We start from the raw sequence: 24,679 nt of genomic DNA on the forward strand, positions 1-24,679 counted from the left end.
TTTAACAACGCCACACACCTACGGTTACACCGAAGATGCATTAGATATTTAATAATAATAAACGAGAAAATTTGTATATATATATATATATATATATACCTAATTTTCATTGCTTTTTTGCTGTCGTGTAATTCCAAACTTACTTTACCTTTTCGTTTATTATATAAAAAATGTTAATTAATTTACATAATTTAGTACAAAATAAAAGAAAAAGGTTTACTCAAAATATGTTTTAATTACATTTTAATTTAACGAATCGCTAGGTACAATTTTTTGTCCACTGTTTTTAACTAGAGTTTTCTTAATTAATTAAAATTAGAAATTAATCTCAGGTTTATTATGAATCTTGTTAATATTATTTGACATTGGCAATTGAAATCTCATGCCATTTCTTGAATAAACAATTTTTTATTATCTATATATAAATATTAATAATTGATACAATTAGAATAAGAAGTGTAAAAATAAAAAGTAACAATTTTGGAATTATAAACAATTTTTTATTATCTATATATAATTATTAATAATTGAGACAATCAGAATAAGAAGAGTAAAAATAAAAAATAATAATTTTGAAATTATTTTAATATAATTATGCACAAATAACATAATACGTATGAAAAAATTATTTTTACATTTTAATTTTTGTTTAGAATGATATTTATTCTCATGTTTAGTCACATTAATTTAAAAAGAAAACTTGTATTCTTAATATTTTAAACATCTTTCATCAGATACAGCATTAATCATATATTAAAATTTTACTAATTGGTGTCCATATAATTATGTTCAAGCCTAATTTATGTGTATCCGTAAACATATATCTAGAAATTTCTGATAAAAAGTTTTTATTCTATTATAATTTAAAAGTACAAAAGTGTGATTGTTAAATCCTAAATTAGTTTTTTTATACTATTTGACGTAAATTGATAATTAATACTATTCGTAGAGTGGAATAAATAATTAAGTGGTGTACATTTAAAATTTAAATTTTAGGCCATGTAATAAAAGTCAAGATTTTTTTAACTATTTTAATTGGCTAAAAAATAAATTGATTTAAGTTACGAAGTTCTAATATTTACTCACAAAATTATGAGTACAACGAACATCAGTATACGGTAGGGTCTCCCCTAATATTTATTAAAAACAAAACCAACTATTTAGAAGTATATGGAATACAAAAACTGTAATTATATAAATATTTTGACATGTAATACCTATTTTTGTAGAAATATCAAAATTTTTAATAATAAACATTGAATTATGATTTTTTGGAAATCTAAAATATTAAATGAATCTCTCGTAACTAATGATAATAATAAAATTGAAGTGAGGTTTTACAGGACTACCCTTTTCTAAAACAAATAATTATTATTTTTTAGAAAAGGGTAGTTCTGCGGATTCATCAATTATTTATAGTACCAATTTAATAAGATTAACATTTTGCAATGATTTTCTTCGACGTTGGTAATTTACTATAATCAATATACATATGTATATCCTTAATAAATGTATATTACTATATTAAATATTGAATATCATTATTAGAAAATTAATAATAATAAAGGTAAATAAAGTAATAATAATTTAATAAAACTAAATGTTGATATTATATATAATTTCTTTGTTATCTATTTTTTACGATTATTATTTTTAAGAACAGTTTAAATTTAAAGACATATGACTATAAAATATCAACTTATTTATTAACATTATTATTTGTCTAATTAATTAATATTAAATTTCTATGTAAAACCATTCATTCCAATTCCATATTTTTAATTTCTTTTTTCATTATTTTTCTTATTATTATAGGATGAAAATACAGAATTATGCACATTTTTAAGAAAATTTGACATTTCAATCCATATGACCATATGTCAATTTTTTTATTAATTTTCAAGTTAATTGACACGTAAATTTTCATCCTACAATAGAACTTAAGGGAAAGATATATTTTTAAGACGAGCTTAAATTTAAAACCATTTTACTATAAAATGTCAAAATTTTTATTAACATTATTAATCTAATCGTCTGTACTTTTTATTACATATAATGAAAAAAATCAATTTATAGTCAAATTTAATTAGAAAAAATCATCTCTCATCTACTCTTATAAAATCATCTATTCCAATGTCATATTTTTAATTTCATTGTTCACTATTTCTCTATTTTTATATGATAAAAGGAAGTTAAAAAACAGCATTATTTAATTTTTTATAAAAAACTTAAATTTGACTGTAAAATGTATTTTTTATTAACATTATTAATTTTCTAACTACTTAATAATTCAATTTTCATCATAAAATCGTATCTAGAATATTATTTACTTGAAATGGTCTAATCTTATATACTTTTTATTAGATATATTCTATTCTATATCTGTCTATAAATTATTCAATTTATAGACAGATATAATTAAAAAAAAATGGGAAATTGTTGTTAAACCATACCTTCCAGTCAACTATGGCACATAATTTCTTTAGAAAGTGTTTTTTTTAAATGATAAAAGAATGTTAAAATATACACACAATACACATTTTTAAACAAAGCTTAAATTTGACCATGTGACCATAAATTATCAATATTTCTAGTAGCATTATTAATTTTTAATTTATTAATTAATAAATTTAATAAAAATAAAATTAATTAGAAAAATAAGAAACTCCTATAAAACCATTTATTCCAATACCATATTTTTAAATTCTTTGTTCACTATTTTTCTATTATTATAGAATAACAGAAAATAAAAATGCAGAATTATTAATATTTTCAGGAAAAACTTAATTTTCTAGAATATTATTTACTTCCAGTGGTCTAATCTTGTATACTTTTTATTGCATATATTCAAAAGATTCAATATATAGAATATAATTAGAAAAATAGGAATATTTTCCATGGCCATAGTTACAATTTCTTTGTCCATTGTTCTTTATTTAAAGAGTAAAATAATGTTAAAATACATCATTATATACACATTTTTAAATAAAATTTAATTTAAATCCATATGACTATAAATTATCAATATTTTTATTAGCATTATTAATTTGCAATTAATTAATAATTAAATAAAATTTCTTCATGCATTTGTATTCAGAATATTATTTACCTTCAGTGATTCCTCTCTTATATATAAAAAATTATACTCTAAAAGATTTTTCCCATAATTATGTTCATTATTATTTTGAAAAACATACACCTGGTAAAATTCTTATTGATTTTAAACCTTTCCAACCGAAATTTACAGTCGACATATTCTACCAAAAAGAACAATAAAAGCAACATTCAAAACACATAAAATGTTTTGGCAACAGCAAACATAATATAATTTAGATAAATTATCACCAATATTCGAATCAAAATCCACATGTATGCAATCCAGAAACAAAAAGGTCCAACCATTACCGTAACCAATCTAAATTGTTTTACGTAAGATTAAAAATAATGGACGACAAACGACGTTCCCGACCGTAAAATCGAGAATGCGAGGAATCTGTCCGAAATATTTTAATTCGAGTCCCGAAACTGTATTAAAACATTTATACTGTTCAACGTTTTTATACATCGGAGAGAGAGATATATACGAATATTTGTGTGGTATATTCTCCCAAAATTTCCGAACCGAATCTGGTTTTGTTATCGGCCGTACGGACGGGTGGTCCGTCGCAACATTTTTAAACGCTGCGCCTCCTCGAAGAAAAATTCAAAATCCGGTCAATATGCAAAGCGAACGCTTTATGAAAGGGTGTTTTTTCCATATCAATAACGACGACCGTACATCAATCAAAAATGGTATTCGTGTCTCATTAGTAGGCATTAATGTCGATATCAATACGAAATGTAAATTGATGTGAGTCAGTTAGGTGGAATCCCGTCAAAAATGTCGTTTCGATTGCCCGAATACAGGATTCCACAACAATAGTTATCTACTGTGTCACTTTCGGGCCGCGACAGAAGAATGTCTTGTAAAATGTGACAAATCGCTTCGTATTTGTATCAGATCGAAGTAATTATTTCCAATTTGGAATGGGGCATGGGAGTTTATTGTAATTGCCAACTGGACTACAACTAAGATTAGAGATAATCTTTACGTTTGACATGTAGATAACAAGAGTGAAAAACACTGTTTAATTGAGTGTTTTGTAAACTGATAAAAGTTTATCAAATCTAACTACCATATGATATGCATTCATTGTACCATGGTAAATAACGAAATATGTCCAATGTTTACAGGTACACTACAGGTATTAGTATCGAGAATTATACAATCTGCCGCCCACAAGAGCATTGTTTATGTAAAATCCATATGATAATATTATGCTAATGATAGCGATAAAATTTAGACAGACATGGTTATGCCAGATAGCTCCTAGTTTTTCCTCATCTCATTACGTCTGACATTCAAAAATTACAATAGATTAAGGATTATAATTCGTTAAGCTTATAAATTATAATTGGCAGAAATTATCTGGCAACAACAAACGGACATTTTTATATAGCAACAATAAATTATCGCATTTTTGTCTGTGCCAAACGTTAAACACACAACAATTGTACAACTCTTGAAGGACTTGTCCGTTTAATCCGAATGCAGGGAAAGAAACACATTAAGGTGTGTTTAACCCGAGACCATAACAACTTTATATTTCCAGGAGTGTAGGTCGAAACAAGCCAAACAAATAAAATAATTATCGGGACATCAAATAAACTTCGTTTTTAGCCACGACATTCGTTGCAACAGATACGTACGTATGGGGAGCGGTGTGTTTTATTTTGTAACAAAATCAGTGCAGTAAATGTTAAAGTTGGTGAAATAACGATCGTGTAGAGGGTGAGGCGGCGGCGGCAGTGCCAGTAGAAACAGGAGGAACAGCGAACAACATGCCTCGCCGCAACCGGGGAAGAAGAGAGAAGTTTTAATCTTGCTAATGCATGAGTTACAGCTCCGGTAAACCGCCCGTTTGGGCCCAACGACTAGGTAATATCGGGTTCAATCTCGCCACGTTTTACCAACTCGAGCAAAAATAAACATCTTATATTCCATTCGGTTTCCGGCGACCCCTCACTTACTTTCCGTATGGTTTTGTTATTAATTAGTTCGTCGGCCGACCAACCAACGTGTATTATTTTATTACTTGCTACAACATTCCTGGTTATATTAGTTGTTATAAATGTACAGTTACTTAACAAGGTTTTGGACCTCATGTAAATTGATTTGGGAGTGATCAATCAATTTTGTTGCCTTCACTACTTCATCCTTTTTATTTAACGTATTTGAACCATACAAAATAAGTTAAGACAATGTTGTTACAAATATCCCGTAAATATATTGTCAGAAAAAATTACCTTCAAGTAGTATTTCAAGTTTTACGTCGCACTGTAAAATTTATAGAGTTTCAGGACATACATATATTTATAAGAAATATGTATCTGAAAATAGGTCAAGAAAAATAATATTAAATTTGCTTCCAGTACATCGGTTACTGCAAAAATTACTTTGTTCATTCCCTTAAGTATTACATTTAGACGACAATTTTCAGTTTTCAGATTTGCTGTAGGTAGGACAAATAATAATAATAAGTATTATAGACTGAAAGACAATAAACACATTTTATTATCTAAAATGAAAATTTTCATTAGTAATTAAACTCATGTTTGAACCAACAGATTAAGTTTAAAATGCTGATGAATGTTTAAGTTAAGTTAGATGTAATTTGAATCAATAGATAAAATTTAAAATGCTCAGAAATATTTAAATTTTCTAAAAGATATGTGAAGGAGTTTCAGATAACTATTCAGTGACTCTCTGTCACTTTTAAAGGGTTTAATTAAATTTTATTTTATTTTTAAATTACCAATGCCAGACAATACAGATATGAATCCTGAAAGTATAACTAATTGAATTTAATTAAATTTAGCTGGTCCATACCAGCAAATCACATTTTATAGTCACCTCCTTGAAAAACTGACCAAAACTTTTAAAGAATGCCCCTAATTTAGATGTAATTTGAACCAATAGATGAAGTTTAAAATGCTCAGGAATATTTAAATTTTTTAAAAGATATGTGAAGGAGTTTCAGATAAGTATTCAGTTATTCTCTGTCACTTTTAAAGGGTTTAGATAAATTTTATTTCATTTTTAAATTATGAACGCTAGACAATACAAACATGAATCCTGAAAGTATAAAATATCATTTAATTAAATTTAGTGAATGGACCAGCAAATCACATTTTATAGTCACCTCTTTAAAGAACTGACCAAAACATGTAAAGAATACACCTAATGTGAACAAATAGATGAAGTTTAAAATGCAGTATTCGGTGACTATCACTTTTAGTGAGTATATTTTAACGCCGGACAATATATACATGAATCCTGAAAGCACAACAATTACCTTTTGGTTAAATTTAGAAGAGAATGGTCCCCCATATCACATTTTCCAGTCACCTCATTGAAGAACTGACCGAAACATTTAAAGAATCCACCTGACTTAGGTATAATGTGAACCAATAGATGAATTAACAATTGTCAATGTATCGAAAATATAGATTGAAGGATGAAAATAACCAGATAAAAATTATTTAGGTAGACTCTGAAACCCATATCGATAAACATCAACGGGATTACCGGGCCTTCACAATTTGTCAAAGCGATATTCGTGCAACAAAGCGAACTTGAGTAATACAAAAGACGTTGGGCAAAGCGAAAAAAATAAGAAAGAAAGGAGAAAAGGTCCGTTCCGTAGATGCCCTGGATAAAGATCAGACGTGGAGGCACGAGACCAGGCAGTGACAGCTATAACCTGCTGGGATTAAATAGATGGCGTCCGATAAGCAGATGGACAACGAGATAGGCACCTTCCGACGACAATAACCCTACTAATTCCTGCAGATTATCATCTGCGCCGCATTCCACGTCTAAAAAAAAAATTCATCGACGCCATGACAAATCGTTGGAAATTAATTTAATGTTGCAACAATTAATATTCGGTTCGGTTTGGCGAAGAAGTCAATTTACGAGGCACTGGCCACATAATTCGTGAATAGTCGGGAAAATAACTAGTAACATGGAAGTTATCTATCGGTCGATTGAATGTTGTGGATGAAGTGAGGCGTTCGTTAGTTGCGTGTCTACTGCCGATTTGACTGCTACTCTCCAACGAGCATTCTCCTTCGGGAAATCTCTCTAAAAGCTCCTGATTTAGAGATTTCATTACGACTATCTCACCATAAGGCCGTATTGTTTCGCACAATTAATTTAAACATCACTTAATATACTCACTCTGATGATTTCTTATTTGATAAATATTACCCTAAACGACGTTTATGTATCGGACAATTTTCTACTGCAATAAACCACCGTGGTGGTTTTAATTTTAAAAGCTTTTTGTTTGTGCATAGAGCTAATAATTTATCGTTAAGAAACTTATGTACTAAATTACAATTTATTGAAGATTTATTAGTTATTAAAATTATTATTTTAAGACATTAGTTTATTTGATTTCTTATTTGTTGAATATTATTACAAATGACGTTTATTATCTGACATTTTTCCACTGCAATAAGAATCATTATGGTGTTTTTAATTTTAAAAGCTTTTGGTAAAATCAATAATTCACATTAGGGAATACATGTACCAACGTAACTTACTATTTTTGAAGATATTATTATTATATTAAAGTGGGCCAAAAAAAATGATTATATTTTTTCAACTTCCAACATTTCAACTTGCAATTGGTTTATGCTCTTTAAAGATGAGCACTTAATTTTAATAGGAAGGTCCTCCTCATTTCAGTTTATTCCATTTTTTGTAGAAAATTGAACACTATACAGAGTATCTTACATTTTTTTTGTAACTCTAACCCTTTCGAAAATATCGAAGGTCAAAGTTTGAAGAATTTAACAAAAATTTATCTTTTACTTCTAAACTTTATAACTCGGAAAAAAGTAAATATTATAAAATTCTCAGCATTTATTTTTATAGGAAATTAAACGCTCTACAAAAAAGGTCTCCTGTGGTTAATCGATTATTCTAACCATTTAGAAAATATTCGCATTGGAATCCCAATCCATACTAATTTTAATAGTTTTTTAATAAATATTTTAAATTACCCGATATCTACTAAACGGTAAGAGTTAATAATAAGATACCTTTATGGAATTGAAGAAAACTGAAATGAGGAGAACCTTCCTTTTAAATTTAAGACCTCATCCTTAGATAGCATTTTTGAAAGGTGCCTTTTTGTAGACCGTTCAATTTCTTACAAGAAATGTGAATAGAAATTTTTGTACCACCAAGTTTTGACGAGATATGGATTTTGCCATATCGAATTGAAGAAAACTGAGATGAGGAGAACCTTCCTTTTAAATTTAAGAGCTCATCCTTAGAGAACATTTTTGAAAGGTGCCTAGGAACCAATTTTCAGCACCGGAAGTTAAAAAAAAAATAGTTGATTTTTTTGTCCCACTCTAGTGTATATACACAGTGATTATTTTATTAGTTTTTATGAAATTCAATAGGAAAAGAATTGTAAAAAGTACATTTAGTTTCAAAATTTGTACGGATAATTACGTCTAGATAGAAATTAACTCCAGATGAGAGGAGTAGAATAATTGGGTCTTTGGAATCTGAGGTCAGTCAGGTCGAAATAGCAAGTATATTCAATGATGCAAAAGTGTTATTTCTCGATTGTGTACTCAATTTTATGGAACTCCAAGACGAAGAAGTGGTAAACCAAGAAAAACTACCCAAAAAGAAGACTGATATTTGGGATTGAGAATCAGGATCCTACACTGTCCTACTAGTAACTGGCTGATCAGCTAAAAAAAGTACAAGAGCTCGTGTCACTCCAGTTATGAGACTTGGTAAATGCAGGTTCGTTCACGAAGATCATTGCAACGCTTGTCTTTGATCCACAACTATAAGCAACAACGATTGGAATGGAAAAAGGTCTTATGCTCACTTGACAGAAGATTGAAAATCTGTACTGTTCAATGGTCGTTGAAGTTTTCCGTGAAATCGTCGAAGAGAGGGGAGGAATTTGTTATAATGGCCGTACAGAATTGTATATATTTCAAAACATTATTAATGCCACTGTCAGTGAGAACTTCCCCTGAAGTCACCTGTCCTAAATCAATCCCATTCTAATCCTTGTCTAAAGGTATGCAGAAGAGGTATCAAACAGTTTTCCATGCTCATGGAGAATGTACTTAATTTTGTTTATGTATAAATTTGATCAAACATAAAAATTGCTGATTAAGCCTTATATATTTTAGTTAAATATATTTTTTCAAATTTTCATTTTGAAAACTTACTTTTAATTAAAAAAATCTATAATATAAAATAACAAAAAATCCAGCACAATGCGATTTTTACATACTTTTACCTAAATCAAGTGCATTCTTAAAATGTTTTGATTATGTCTTTAAAAGTAAATTAAAATTTAATTATACTTACTAAAATTGAGGAGGAGTTACTGAATAGTTCACACATATTTCAGAAGATATGACTATGCATCCCTTATCATATTAATTTTATTGAGTGAGTGATTCCCCTAAAAGCATTCGGCACATTGAAATAAAATCCGTAACAAGACAGACGAACAATATTCGGTTTCGATTAATTGTACGGCCTAAACCGAAGACCGATTACTATGGGAAAACAAACCATTCCAGTCTAGGAAGAAGTGCATTTGATGACTCCGGTCACATGAATGAACTTCCTGAACAGCTCTTGACGGCACGCGTATATCAAAATAACAAACGACCATCGACAAATCATCCCCGACCATCTAGACGCGGTCCCGCTCCTACTTTTCTTTTGTCGCCGATGATTTATGACCGGTGCTGGCGTACTACGACCGTTGCCGGATGTTTTATTTATTTAATTGTTTGTTTGGAAAAGGGAATATTTTTTGAGTGAGTGATTTTTGCGGTCGCCTCTGCGGATGCATTATCATAAGTGATTCTCATCGTTTTATTGCCACGATGATATGATTGATAGGGTGCAATAAAAAATTCCACGCCGTTCCTAAACGCCGTTTAAAAATGTTTGGGAGTTGGAGTTTCGAAAATTGCGGCAACACACCAAAAGCATCGGACCGATGGAATCCCGTATTGTAATCTTGCACATATTCAAACACGACCCGAAACACAATTTGTTAGCGCCCGGCCACTTCGATTAATTATTCAATTTCTATGATTATGCATTGTGCATATTTGGTTATCATTTGATTAATCAGTTTAGTGCTGTGTCCACAAAGTGGAGCAAAAGTTATATTGGGCTGCATGTGCGCATTCGCTGCAAGTCCCGAATCCCAAATAAACCGGATTAACGAAGATTGCAACCACACAACAAAGGAAAACACACATTTCGATTTGGCATGGTGTTGTACTCTGCGTTATTAATATTAATAGGTGTGTCGCAACATTGTGACTTGGATAATCGGATTTGTGAAAGAATCGACTTACGGGACAGAGAAACGTTGAAATGTGACACATGCGAGGCGATACGTCAATGGATTACTGCCTCGGTCCGGTGACGTGACAGCGTAATCCCCGCGTCTACATGAATATGGAGAAACTGGCCATACTAATCCGTCTTATGGAGTGGACGATTGTCGAGGACCCATGTGCCGTTGTCGACCAACAACGATAATGGACTATTTATGTCTGGGCCGTTGTTCTGGGGGCCCAGTCAATACACAAAATTAATTTCGAATTAGGACGATCGAACCATTTGATCCCAATAAGAAGATTGCGGTTACTATCTACATAAATCAATTGTAAAGTTACGCATATACATCCAATTACTAGTCGTTCTTGGGTACATAAACCCTTTGAAACTGCCCCCATAAATACGAACAAGAAATTCAGTTTATATGCTGCACAATTCAGAAACTAAATTTTAGGATAATGTAGAACAGACTAAAATAAAAAATTTTAGAAAATTACTACTGATGTTGATGTGAATTTAGATTCACTAACAATTAAAAAGTTCGACTACTGATGATCATGGTCGCTTAAATATAACAAAAAAGTATGTTTTTAATTTATTTACCAACGGTTAAAAAGCTACAGAATTGTATATTAAGAGTCTTTCAAAAATACATCAGAATAAAATGATTATTTCAACTACTGACGATGATGGTCTCAGACTTAACTATAAAAAAATATTTAATATATAATAATATTTTTGTTTAATTTTATGTATATTAAGCGTCTTTCAAAGCTACGTCAGAATTGAATGATGATTTCGACTACTGATGATGATAATGATTATCTCAGACTTAAATATAACAAAAAAATATTTAATATACCGTAATATTTCTGTTCAATTGTATGTTTCCAAATCAATTTAGATTCACTAACGATTAAAAAAGCCGTAAAATTGTAGATTTTCTATGTCTTTCAATGATAGATCAAAATAAATTGATGATTTCTGTTACAGATGACGATGATGATGATCTTAAACTTAAATATAAAAAAAAATATTTAATAAACCATAATTCTTGTTTAATTATGTTTCACCAACATTCACCAACAATTAAAAAAGCTATACGACTGTAGATTTTCTGTATCTTTCAAAGTTAGATAGAATAAATTGATGCCTTCGATTACTGATGATGATGATGATAATCTCAGACTTAAATACTTAAAAAAATATTTAATATACCATAGTATTTTTGTTTAATTGCACGTTTCCATTTAAATTTAGGTTCGCCAACGATTAAAAAGCTGTACAATTGAAAATTCTCTGTGTCTTTCAAAGCTAGATCAGAATAAATTGATGATTTTCATTAGTGATAATCATGATCATCTTAGGCTTAAATATAACAAAAAATATTTAATATATAATACTATTTTTGTTTAATTTTATATATATAATATATATCTATATATATATATATATATATATATATATATATATATATATATATATATATATATACATCAGAATTAAATGATGATTTCGACTACTGATGATGATAATGATTATCTCAGGCTTAAATATAACAAAAAAAATATTTAATATACCGTAATATTTTTGTTCAATTGTGTGCTTTCAATTCAATTTAGATTCACCAACAATTAAAAAAGCTGTAAAATTGTAGATTCTCTGTGTCATTCAATGATAGATCAGAATTAATTGATGATTTCGATTACTGATGACGATGATGATGATCATAATCTTAAATATAACAAAAAATATTTAATAAACCGTAATATTTTTGTTTAATTATATGTTTACATTTAAACTGTAGAATTCCTGAGTCTTTCAAAGCTAGATCAGAATAAATTGATGATTTCCATTACTGATGATGATGATGATGATGATCTTAGACTTAAATATAACAAAAAATATTTTATAAATCGTAATATTTTTGTTTAATTGTATGTTTCCAATTAAATTTAGATTCAATAACGATTAAAAAAGTTATAAAATTGTAAATTCTTTGTATCTTTCACAGCTGGATCAGAATAAATTGATGATTTCGACTACTGATGATGATGATGATGATGATCTTAAATATAACAAAAAATATTTAATGTACTATAATATTTCTATAATTGTATGTTTCCAACAAACTTTATATTCACTAACGATTAAAAAAGCTCAGAATTGTATATTACGAGTATTTCAAAGCTACATCAGAAAAGAATGATCTTAAAAATAATGAAAAGGTATTTAATATACCATGATATATTTTTTTAATTATATGTTTCTTGTTAAATTTAGATACACCAAGAATTAAAAAAGTTGAAGAAAATATAGGCACCGTGTCTTATCATTTATTTGTTTTTGCATGTTCTTAAGCTCAAAAAATGAAAAAAAATCGTGCCAGTTTCTTAAAATTTAATTGAATTCTCGTATTTTTTAAAAAGATTTGAATAGCTAATAAAAACATTCATGTTCTTGTGCGGATTTTGCTCCCGAATAATTTCAATTGTTCGTTAATATGTGATCTCAACTGAGGATCATTTGGGGTTGGTTTTGGGGGTATCGATGAGATCGTAAACTTACAGACAGACAAGAGAACGTCGGTCGGACTAATAGCTGCGTTGTTTCCGGTCCGAACCGGAAGCGGGTATCATTTCCTCCCAGATTCGCAATAATGCTCTCCCGACTTTCCATTGTTTTATGCCGTGCCAGAAAATCCACAATGTTGCAAATAAGTAATGGTCGTGATAAATTGAACGCTGAACGTTGTATCAAATACGAAGGTTTGATATTAATAAATTCGTTGGTATTTCTGTGTCACAAGATTAGGACGATAAAAATGAAGTAACACTGGATGTCCGTGTAGTAGTTTACTGTCAATCAAATCTGGCTACTGATTATTGAAGGCAGTTAGTGACTTGTCTACTGACAGTAAGTAGCATTTATTGCTTATTAAGAGGAGCCCACATGGTATCTTGACACTTTTCATCTGGTAGAAATATTATAATCCGTCGGTTTTTGGTAAAGAACAATAATTTTAATATTTAATCAAGATCGAATAAATAATAGACGGTACAGATGACCTTTATTGTATTAGTTGAATTATTAATAAAATATGATTTGCATGCGAGATTCATTAATTTGGAAGCCCACGCCAAACGGGATTAAAATTACATAACAATTTTAAATTTTTATGGTGTGCTAAAAACTATATTATAAATTTTAAGACTTTAAACTAGACTCTTTGATGTTAACACCTTTTATGGCGAACTGATTTGTTGAAATAGAAATTCGATTTTCACCGTTGATAAGTGCAAAAATGGATTTTAGTAAGGCAGATTTAATTTTCAATACGCCTCTGAGTTAAAGCCGAAATTGCAACTCTTACAAGCACTTACAAAACGCCATACACCGATACCATCTTCATCGTGGAACTTTTTGTTCTATTGTGAGACGGGTAAGGCAAGAACACTTGATAAATGAGGAGTGGAGTCGATCACGAAGGGTTTTAATCACTTACGCTCTTTGAAAACGCTCTTGGAACAAATACATTTGTACCAAAAGTGATTTGCTGTTTAATTAAATCCTCGAAATTGGAACTATTAACGGGGGAAATTTAATAAATTGTGTTCTTTTATTTTGTATTAAGTTTTACGGTGATGGGTGGAAATGTTGCGGATTATTTTAAGAACTGTGAACAAAAGTCTCAAACGAAATTCCATTAGGCATAACCTCTTATTGTACGTGGTCCTGTCTGGGACTAGTTCTAAAAATAAAGCTTTTAGTGTGACAAAAATTATACCTTGATTATAAAAGTGTCAGGAAGGTCATCGTATAATGTTTAACGATCGTTGTGATGGTGATTCACATACATGCTAATGTGTATGTAACAGATGTCACGTCATGTTAGTGAAAATGGTCCGCTTCCAGTCTGTGACACGTGATCTATGAGACGCGTGCGGTAAATCTTCGGGAAATATGGTATGCCCCATAAAAACTCAACTACACCCAATACTAACACTATCATCTCGGATTTCTATCATTTATACCGAATAAAATTAATAGACTGTATTTTTTTCTTTGCTTATTCTTTAAGATCTGATAAGATAAAATATGGAGACGAGAGATAATCTTCATATATACATTTTCTTTCTTCTATTGTTTTCATTTTGGTCTACTTCATTGATATTTATAAACAAAAGTGATGTCAAAAGTTAATATATTAAAATAATTAACTTTTGACATCACCGAATTATTACTTAAGTCTGAGGAGAATGTAACTTGTAAACAGATAAAATTGTTGATAAAATATATTTTTGCTCAATTCTTATCTAAAAAACATGACGATTCTTTTTAAATTATTTAATTTGAAACAAGAGATAATTTACAGTTGTATGAATTATTTCTAGTTTTTTTTTGTCATTTTAATTTACTTTGCTGATAACTAAAATTGACTATAAAATATATTTTTGCTCAATTTTTACTTAAAAAATATGATAATAATTCAATGACTGATATCCTTTTTCTTTTTTAATTATTTAGTATGAAACAAGAAAAAATTTACAGTAATATATTATTTCTAGTTTTGTTGTCATTTTGATCTACTTTACTGATTGATAAAAATTAACCTGGTGTCAATCATGAATAAACCAAACACCCCATAAAAATTAATTTGAACTGAATTATTTATTTAAGACAGAGGAAAATGTAAGAAGCACGAGTAAACAGATAAATATGAGGGTAAAATATATGTTTGCTCAACTTTTACTTAAAAAATATGGCAATTATTCAATGACTGATTTCCTTTTTCTTTTTAAATTATTTAGTATGAAACAAGCAACAATTTACAGTAATATATTATTTCTAGCTTTGTTGTCATTTTGATCTACTTTACTGATTGATAAAAATTAACCTGGTGTCCATTATGAATAAACCATACACCCCATAAACATTAATTTGAACTGAATTATTTATTTAAGGCAGAGGAAAATGTAAGAAGCATGAGTAAACAGATAAAATTGGCCATCAAACATATTTTTGCTGAATTTTTACTTAAAAAATATGGTAATAATTCAATGACTGCTTTCTTTTTCTTTTTAAACTATTTAGTATGAAACAAGAGACAATTTTCTGGCATATGAAATATTTCTTGTTTTGGTGTAATTTTGATCTAGTTTGTTGATTATTATAAACAAACCTGATACTGATTACGAATAAAACCACAACTTCATAAAAATTACTTTGAACCGTATTATTTATTTAAAACTGAGCAAAATGTAAAAAGCGACTATACAATATATTTTTGCCCAATTTTATCATCTTCTTTGTAAGTTAATTTGAATTTAATATGAAGCAAGAGACAATTTTCATACATATGTATTATTTCTAGAGTAGTCTTCATTTTGGTCTTCTTCGTCGATTGTTATAAATGAACCAGGTGGAAAAATTAATAAATCAAACACCTCATAAAAATTAATTTTAATTTCATTATACATATATAAGTCTAGGAAAATGGTGTGAACCACGAGCAAACAGATGGAGGCGACGATAAAATATATTTTTGCCTAATTTTCATCACGAAAATATGGTGATAAAAAGTTGGATACACAACAGCGACACACTAAAAATATATTTATCGCTAAAACCTTTTTAACTTTTACTATTATTACGAGCATCAAGTCAGACATTTCACCTTATTCTTAAAATAATGCACCTTTGTTTATGTCGGAAGATTAATGTGGCAAAGGACCCATAAGGCCAAATAGCTCCCGCATTACTATTTTGAAACCTCTCTGTTTTACTAGCATTAAAAATGTTGTCTGGTAGGCCCGTAAATGCACAAAACTAGAAAAGTCACTTAGCATTCTTGCAAAATGATCTCTGTTTACAAACAAATGAAACAAGTCTATTTTGAACTACTAAACTGACAGATGCGCCCGCACGATTTTAAACCGGAGCCCGGCGAGAGAAAAGGAAATAACGGAATTATAAATTGCTGTGATTAAATTACTTTTTACCATTTTCTAATTTTACGTGTACAAGCACGAACAAAATCTCTTTTGTTTAAATTGAATTTGAAGACGAGAAGATAATTGTATAATTAGAAGTACTGTATGACAATAACCTTTTTTCCATTTGTAAGTGTGCTTATTGTCAAACATAAAGAAAAAATAAAAAGACTGGAATATATTGGATGTTAATTTAATTTACGGTCACAAACAAACGGACATATTTTTTTTTCGTTTCTGAGCATCATCTAATTATATTTTTAGAGACTCCATCCTTCCATATTTCACGTTTGAGTTGATAAAATGTGGACCGCTTTTTACATTACGATGGAAATTAACTGAGAATTATGATGACCCAAATAAACCATAAATTTGATTAACTCGACATTTCGTTTCCAAAGAGAAAACGAAAGGCGTCCATTTATACAAAGTGTTGTCTGCGCTTTTCCCACACGGTCGCCATTTCTCAACGCCACAAAACGAGGACGACATGTTGGATGAATCCTTTCAGTGATATAATTTTCGCCTTTGTTTGGCGGCGGGCGGTTATTTATAGAGGTGCGACATTAATGTGCTTTTTTAGTGAGTGAAGGAAGTGCTTTTAGAGTAATGTGAGGCAGCTATTACGGTGTCATGTCGGCGTCGTGTAACTACTTGTCATCTGCCGTTCTTTACAGTCTTACGGCCCCGGTCTTGACCCCTTTTGCCCCCGTCCACGCCCCACTTTCTATGTGTTTTGCCTGCAGGAGCGCGCTTCTAGATTTATACTACGATATATCTGCTTCAGGAGTTATGGCTGTTATTAAATTATAAATTCATTTCGGAAAGAATTTTATTATAAAAGCAACGTGAACCTGGCGCTATTTTCAATTATTCTTTTAATGTCCCCGATATAAATAATTCAGTTTATGAATTGATAATTAGTAATTTTAGGCGTTCAATTATTTATCTTGGACGTGCTACAAACAATACATTAGCATCTAAGCTAATAGATATTATATATTATGAATTTAATACTCTTGATGTTATTTATGGTTTACGTTAATTAAATTGAGTGCACCACCTTTAATCTTAATTTTTATTAATTCATTATCTCAAATGAATGGTCATTTATAACTACAAGTAATAAAAATATATTAATTAGACAAATTACTCAATGTTTTTGACTTCAGTATTTAATATAAAAAATAATTTTAATTTAAATTTTACGTAAATTATTTACTAAAATATATAATTGTTTTGATTTTTGACTTCATGTCTTATTTAAATTACCTAAGTAAGTGACAAAAGAGAGAAAACAACAGACTTTATAAAGTACCATAAAATATTTTTCCTTGTTCAAGCTTAAAGTCATTAATTTAATTTATTTGTATGATAATAATCAAAAAATTATAGTAGGAGTTTTTTATCGAAAAAATTCATTTATTAAATCTGTTAAGTCATCAAAAAACCTTAAATGTAAAGTTTGATTGATGAAACAAATTTGTGTATCCAGTTTTAGGTAAAATAATTCATTAATTTTGCTATAATATTAAGTAGTCGTTTGACGGTATCAGTATAATTTATAATCGTTTAAAATTTATTAAGCATATTTTTAATATCTTTTTTATTGTAAAATTGAAACTATTTTTTTAAATTTATTAATTTTAACTAAAAATAAGTTTCTATACCGTTTTGAGTCGAGTTATATATTAATTTTAATATTAATAAGAAAGTAATAAAATCGGTAAAAATAGAAAAATATTCTAAAAGATTCGTCAAATTTAAATAAATTAAATTACCCAGTTATGAGTTAAATAACACATTAATTTTGATATTAAAAAATTGTCCAAAGGAGTCAGGATAATTTAAAATCATTAGGAAAAATTGTGTAAGCATATTTTTTATTTTATTACAAAATCGTATAAGAATGACAAATATTTTCTAAATATTTATTAACTTCAAGTAAAAAATAAATTTATTTAGACAGTTCAGCAATAAATAATAATAAAGTTTGATATAAAGAATTATATATATATAATAATGTTATTGTTCTTTTTTTATTGTTGTGTCTATGCAACCATTCAATATAATTTTATTCTTTAAGAAATTGAATACTGAAGAATTGAATATATTTTTTAATGGACAAAATTATAGTAACTTTTTAATTTATGGTCTTTAATTACTGTCTGTGAATTTAGATGAATTGTTCACTTTTGCTTATAATTGCTTATTTATTGGTCGAAGTGAAACTGTAAGAAAAATTATAATTCAGTATTTCCAACATTGAGATTAACAAAAAGAGATGACTAATTTGTTCAAAAAAGCTTAAAAGGAAATCGATAAGTGGATAATATAAATGTCAAAAAACAATCCAATCTTTGTCACCTCAAATTATAGCCAACTTGGAGAAAATGGGACTTGCTGAAATTAGTTCAGGGTTTGTGGGAAGGAAGGTTAGAGGGTGGGACTTCGTTTGATCCCAAACCTTCAAGAAAAACCCCGATCTCTCCAATTTTGACTTACTTAGAATCACATTCACTGGATCATAGAGCAGTGGAGACGAGTACCTTTTAGTGACGAAATTGAATTTATTAAAAAATGGTAGTTGTGCTTATGTTAAATATTCTCTAGAAGTAAAACTACACAAAAAGTTGATTATATTCACAGTGAAACATAGTGAAAGTGCTATTGTGGTATGGGAATGCTTCAATCCTTCTTCCCTTAGACTGATTTATCCACAGGGATATATTAAACAACAATTTGGTTCCATATATTGAAGAAATATTGTTCTCAATTAATGTGTTCATTAAAAGGCCAAAGCATTCATGTTTTGTCTTGCCCACCCCAGTCTCCAAACCACAACCCTCGAAAATATGGGAGATAAAATGAAATTTGACATAAATATTTTACAAATTTTAATAAACTCATCACAATTCATTAAAAATCTCTTTCCAAATTACTATATTTTTGTCCAGCTCAATTTAGAAAATTATGTATATAGAATAAGAATGTACTATAGTAGTTTTTATATCATTATATAAAACAACAATAGCAAATAAATATTATTTTAACAGTTCATAAAAAATAATAAATAAAGGAGTTACAGCTAAAATATTAAACATTTTAAAAAGTTCCCATAATAATGACCACTACTGTATATTAATTCTGGTTTTAAAAGTTTTAAGAAGTTGTCAAAAAATTCAATAAGCGTGTATTTTTATTTTACTATAAAATCTTTATAAGTGAAAAATATTTTATAAAAATAAATTTCAAATTAACAATAAAATTATTTATATATTTTTGCGTTAAATAATATGTTAACTTTGATATTAAGAAATTGTCCATAGGTATCAGGATAATTCATAATCGTTAGAAGAAATTCCCATGGGAAAAAAAAACTGCAACAATATTCCGGAACGAGCCCATCAAGATTGCACTTCTCCCATGGTAACAAGTGCAACGACGTCGGGAATCCGTCGCGTAGCCGTTCGGGCCGTAGCGCCAAACAAATTGAAACCCCAGAGCGGCCGTGGCGATATTGAAAACCCCACACCGTAGATAATTCAACATAATTGCGCGCAATATTCTATAAACATGACTGCCACGGACACGCGGCCGGATAATGAACTAAAGAAACTATCAATAACAAACGCCAGAATGTGAACGATTAGCGGACGACGGACGGACACGCACGGAGGGTGGGTCACAGTCTGAGCGCGCAATAACAATTTGCGGGCAGAGGGCGTTGCCACGTGTCCAAAGAAGTTACGGCACGTCACGTGACCGACCGTGCGCCGTTGCGCTTCACTACCTTGGCGCTTTTCCTGCTGTTTTTCCTGCCAGGGGCGCACACTGCGCCGCAACGATGCTTTTGCGACGCTCTTAAACTTTCAGGACAAGAACATTGACGGAGTAATTCTTTCATTAAACACTTGCTAGCATTTGATTACCCTATAAAAAACTCAATTATTAAGGAAAAAACAGCAGGACTTTTTTTTATTAAGTATTATTAGACAATGTGAAACATGTATAAATATTGTTTTTTCTTTTGTAACATTAACAGTTTCACGTGAAGCAGCTGAGAATGAGAAACATTTAAAAAATACTGAAAGTTTTATTTATCCTTTTTTTTTTTGTTTCGGTCAGGGTGCGCCGGGGAAGTTTTTCTTCCGACGCGACAGAGAGCGACGATATCCCCGAGGGTCGTCACGCCGTTCTCGGGAGCATATTGCAAATTCGGCTCTATTGTCTAGCAACAATGAGTCGGAATATTCGCTGATTGGACGTAGGACGGATTGTTTATGGGCCTGTTGCGGCGCTGAGCGTGTGAAAGTCCTGCAAAGGTCTGATTGATTCGTTATGCTGACTTCCCGCACGATTGCTCTTTTGATTATGCATTTTGTTTCGTTGTGAATGATGTTTTAGCAATTAAAAAGAAGGAACCATTAAACACATTGTGAAAGTAATACAAAAGTAATTACTTTCATTGTAAATGTATAATGTTAACAGGTGTATTTTAGAAATAAGGATAAGATTATATCAAACGATTTCCTTAGTTTAAAATGTTACTAATTGTTTAAACATGTCTGTATCTTTTTAATATTGTATTTTAAAAGAATTAAAATATAATAACACTTTTCATTATTGATAAATCATCACAGGTACCTGTGTGACTATGTGACTATTAAAAAACAAAAAGATTAGTCAAGAACTTTTTCTAATTTGAATGTTACTTATTATATTTATATTTATACACATCTGTATTTTTTTATATCGTACTTCAGAAAAATTAAAATATTAAATACACCCTTTATTGTTAATAAAAAATGGAACTGAAGAATTACTTATCTATAACTGTACAAAAACGAAAAGGTTTGTCTAATTTGAGTGTTTCAAATAATACATTTTTTTATTTTAGATATTTTTAAAAGTCTACAAACAAAATTTATGTAGTGTATATAAAAAAATATATGAGAAGATTATATAAAATGTGTTCTTTAGTGTAGGAAGATTACTAATTATTTATTTACGTCGTATTTTTTATATTGTATTTCATAATATATTAAAATATTTAATGCACCTTTATTATTGATAAAATATGGAACTGAAGAATTCCTATATCTATAATCTATAACTGAAAACTTCAAAAATGTAACTATTAAAAAACAAAATCTTTTTGTCAAGGACTTTTTCTATTTTGAGTGTTTCAAATAATTCATTTTTCATTTGAGTTATTTTTAAAACTTTACAAAGAAAATTTATGTAATATATGTAAAGAAAATATGAGATAGAAGATTATATAAAACATGTTCTTTAGTGCAGGAAGATTTCTAATTATTTATACACGTCTATATTTTTTATATTGTATTTCATAATATATTAAAATATTAATTAATATATTCTTTGTTGTTGATAAAATATGGAACGGAAGAATTCCTTATCTATAACTGAGAACTTCAAGAATGTGACTATTAAAAAACTAAAAGGTTAGTCAAGGAATTTTTTTAATTTGAGTGTTTCAAATAATTAATTTTTTTATTTCAGATATTTTTGAAATTCTACAAAGAAAATTTACATAGTGGTATACAGTAGGAAAAGCGTGTGACCCGTCTGAATTTAGAGAGAGACATCATGCAGGACCGAGACAGTATAAGTCTATCCCACAAACTCTGTTAATACTGTATAAAAAAAATGGGTTTTTTAGTGCAGAAAAGTAGAAAAATTATTTATTTACCTCTGCAGTTTTTATATTGTATTTCAGAAAATATTGAATGCACTCTTTGTTGTTGATAAAATATGGAACTGAAGAATTCCTTATCTATAACTGACCACTTCAAGAATATGACTATTAAAAGACAAAAAAATTAGTCAAGGACTAATTTGGGTGTTTTATATAATTCGTTTTTTATTTTAGATATTTTTAAAACTCTACAAAGAAAATTTATGTAGTGTATATAAAAAAATATATGAGAAGATTATATAAAATGTGTCCTTTAGTGTAAGAAGATTACTAATTATTTACACACGTCTGTATTTTTTATATTCTATTTCAGAAAATATTAAAATTTTAAATAAACTCTTTGTCGCTGATAAAATATGGAACTGAATAATTCCTTATCTATCACTGAGAATTTCAAGAATGTGACTATTAAAAAATGAAAAAATTAATTTTTTCTAATTTGAGTGTTTTTATATATTTTTTAAACTCTAGAAATAAAATTTATATAGTGTATATAAAGAAAATGTTTTATTTAATTTAAGATCGTTATTAATTATTTATACATGTCTGTATTTTTATACATTGTATTTCAGAAAAAATGATTCTATTTTTTATCTATAACTAAGAATTTCAAGAATGTTAAAGAAAAAATATTTGTTTGTAATTTGAGTTTTTTACTAATTGTTAAATATCTACACTGACTTTTGTTGATTAAATATGTAGAACTAACTAATCTCAAGAATGAGATAATGACAAAAAAATTAATCAAAAACATTTCCTACTTATTTATTTACTAAGTATATATAGTATATACAAGAAAAACAATAACTTGGTGTAATTTATGTGTTTTGTTTAATATAATAGTATTATAAATTTCTTATATATTTTACATATATTTTTTACAATAATAAATGGTTAATAATAATGGGTTAAATCGTACCCTTCATTGGAAAGTAAACTATATATTTGAAAACATTAATATTTTGTTCACAGGTTTATTTAATTCAAAACTTAAAAACTAAATAGTTTATGTTTATCAATTTTATATTTGATGTTGTTATATTAAATAAATTAGATTACAGTATAATAAAAAGTTGAAAATAAATTAAAATAATTAAAAACAAATTTATTAATAATTAATATTTTTTATTAAAATTGCTACAAATTAATTCAAGACACTTATTTTATTTAACTGTACTCAATTTTACATCAATAATTAAGAAAATATTTTCTGTTAATAATGTTAATTGGCAATTTAATAAAGGGAATTTATCAGCTTCAGCAGGACAAAATATTATTATACGTAATCATTTATAATTAAATATATGTTCCCAAAGGTATGTTGTTAATTACCACGCAAAACAACTGCTAAAGATCAAATCAATCTGATTGATAATAATTAAGTTTGTGTTTACTAATAAAACGAAATGATATTCCCTGAAATAATCCGCGATTAAACTCCTGCTTGGCAAATAAAAAGCCACTAATTACAAACAGAACAGGCAATGGAAAGGTAAACAGTGGGCCGTTCTCTCATCTGTTCTGTTACCAATAGAACAAACAATGGTATTTCAACGAGTCAATAATGCCGATTTTTCGTTTCTGCTAATCAGTTAATTTTAATTTTGTAACGGCCGCCCGTTGGACATTATTGCCTAATAGCCACATTTTAATTTTTGCCAACACCAAAAGAATTAAATCAATACCGCAGATGTGCCATTTTAAAACAAAAATATTCGAAACGCGTTCCCACCCACAATTTTATTAATTAGCAAATTAGACGGGAGTTTCGGCGACGCCGAATTTTGAAAAGTGTCCCCGCACCGAAATTAGATAGATACGCGCTCGTCAGATCAAAGGGGGGCAATTCGGAAACAAAGGCCGCGTTCTAGTTTGATTAGATGTAACGAAATATCGGGTCCCGGTCTGGTTGCGAGTCTTCCAAGCCGGTCGGTTGGGCAAGCCGCCCCTCGAAATTGTGTCAGTCCCAATAAGCCACTGCGACGACCATCCCGACCATCCGGCACTTAGGACCCCGTTCCAGGCCTGTAATCTTAGCGACGGCAGTGGTTTCTCCATCCTCCACGATTCACTTATACTTATTCAATTATCCCATTACGTTCGAACCGTTGCCGCTACGTGGGAGCGGCGCCTCCACCACGCGGACGACTCCTTTTATTTAGCTGCGTTTAGGGTGCTAATCGCATTTTTCCCTCCGGGTGTCGATGCTTGTTTTATCCGGGAGATGCATGCCATAAATTTGCACGCTGATTTATCGGCTACGAGACGAACTTTGAGGATAAATAATGTTCGTCGATGGTGTGTTTGTTTAATTGATTGATTGAAGACAAAAAATCGACCTTAAAATTTCAATAGTGTGTTTTTAATGTTGCATTGCCGATTCATTAAAACAATTTTCTGATTTCGAACGTAAACACAAACGTTTAAATTAAAACGGTTTTTTTTTTTTTTAATTATTTCGGAGTGTCTAAATAATGGGACTCACTGTGAATGTGGACGAAGAAAATT

At 29.2% G+C, this 24,679-nt stretch overlaps 1 long non-coding RNA gene across 1 annotated transcript in view; it reads right to left on the reverse strand.

The window, feature by feature from the left end:
* The window catches only part of LOC126264299 (uncharacterized), a 123,311-nt gene that overhangs the window by 52,028 nt on the left and 46,604 nt on the right, over positions 1 to 24,679 (reverse strand). The window lies entirely within an intron of this gene.

The sequence above is a fragment of the Aethina tumida genome, chromosome 1 (assembly GCF_024364675.1).
Source record: "Aethina tumida isolate Nest 87 chromosome 1, icAetTumi1.1, whole genome shotgun sequence".
Classification (NCBI taxonomy): domain Eukaryota; kingdom Metazoa; phylum Arthropoda; class Insecta; order Coleoptera; family Nitidulidae; genus Aethina; species Aethina tumida.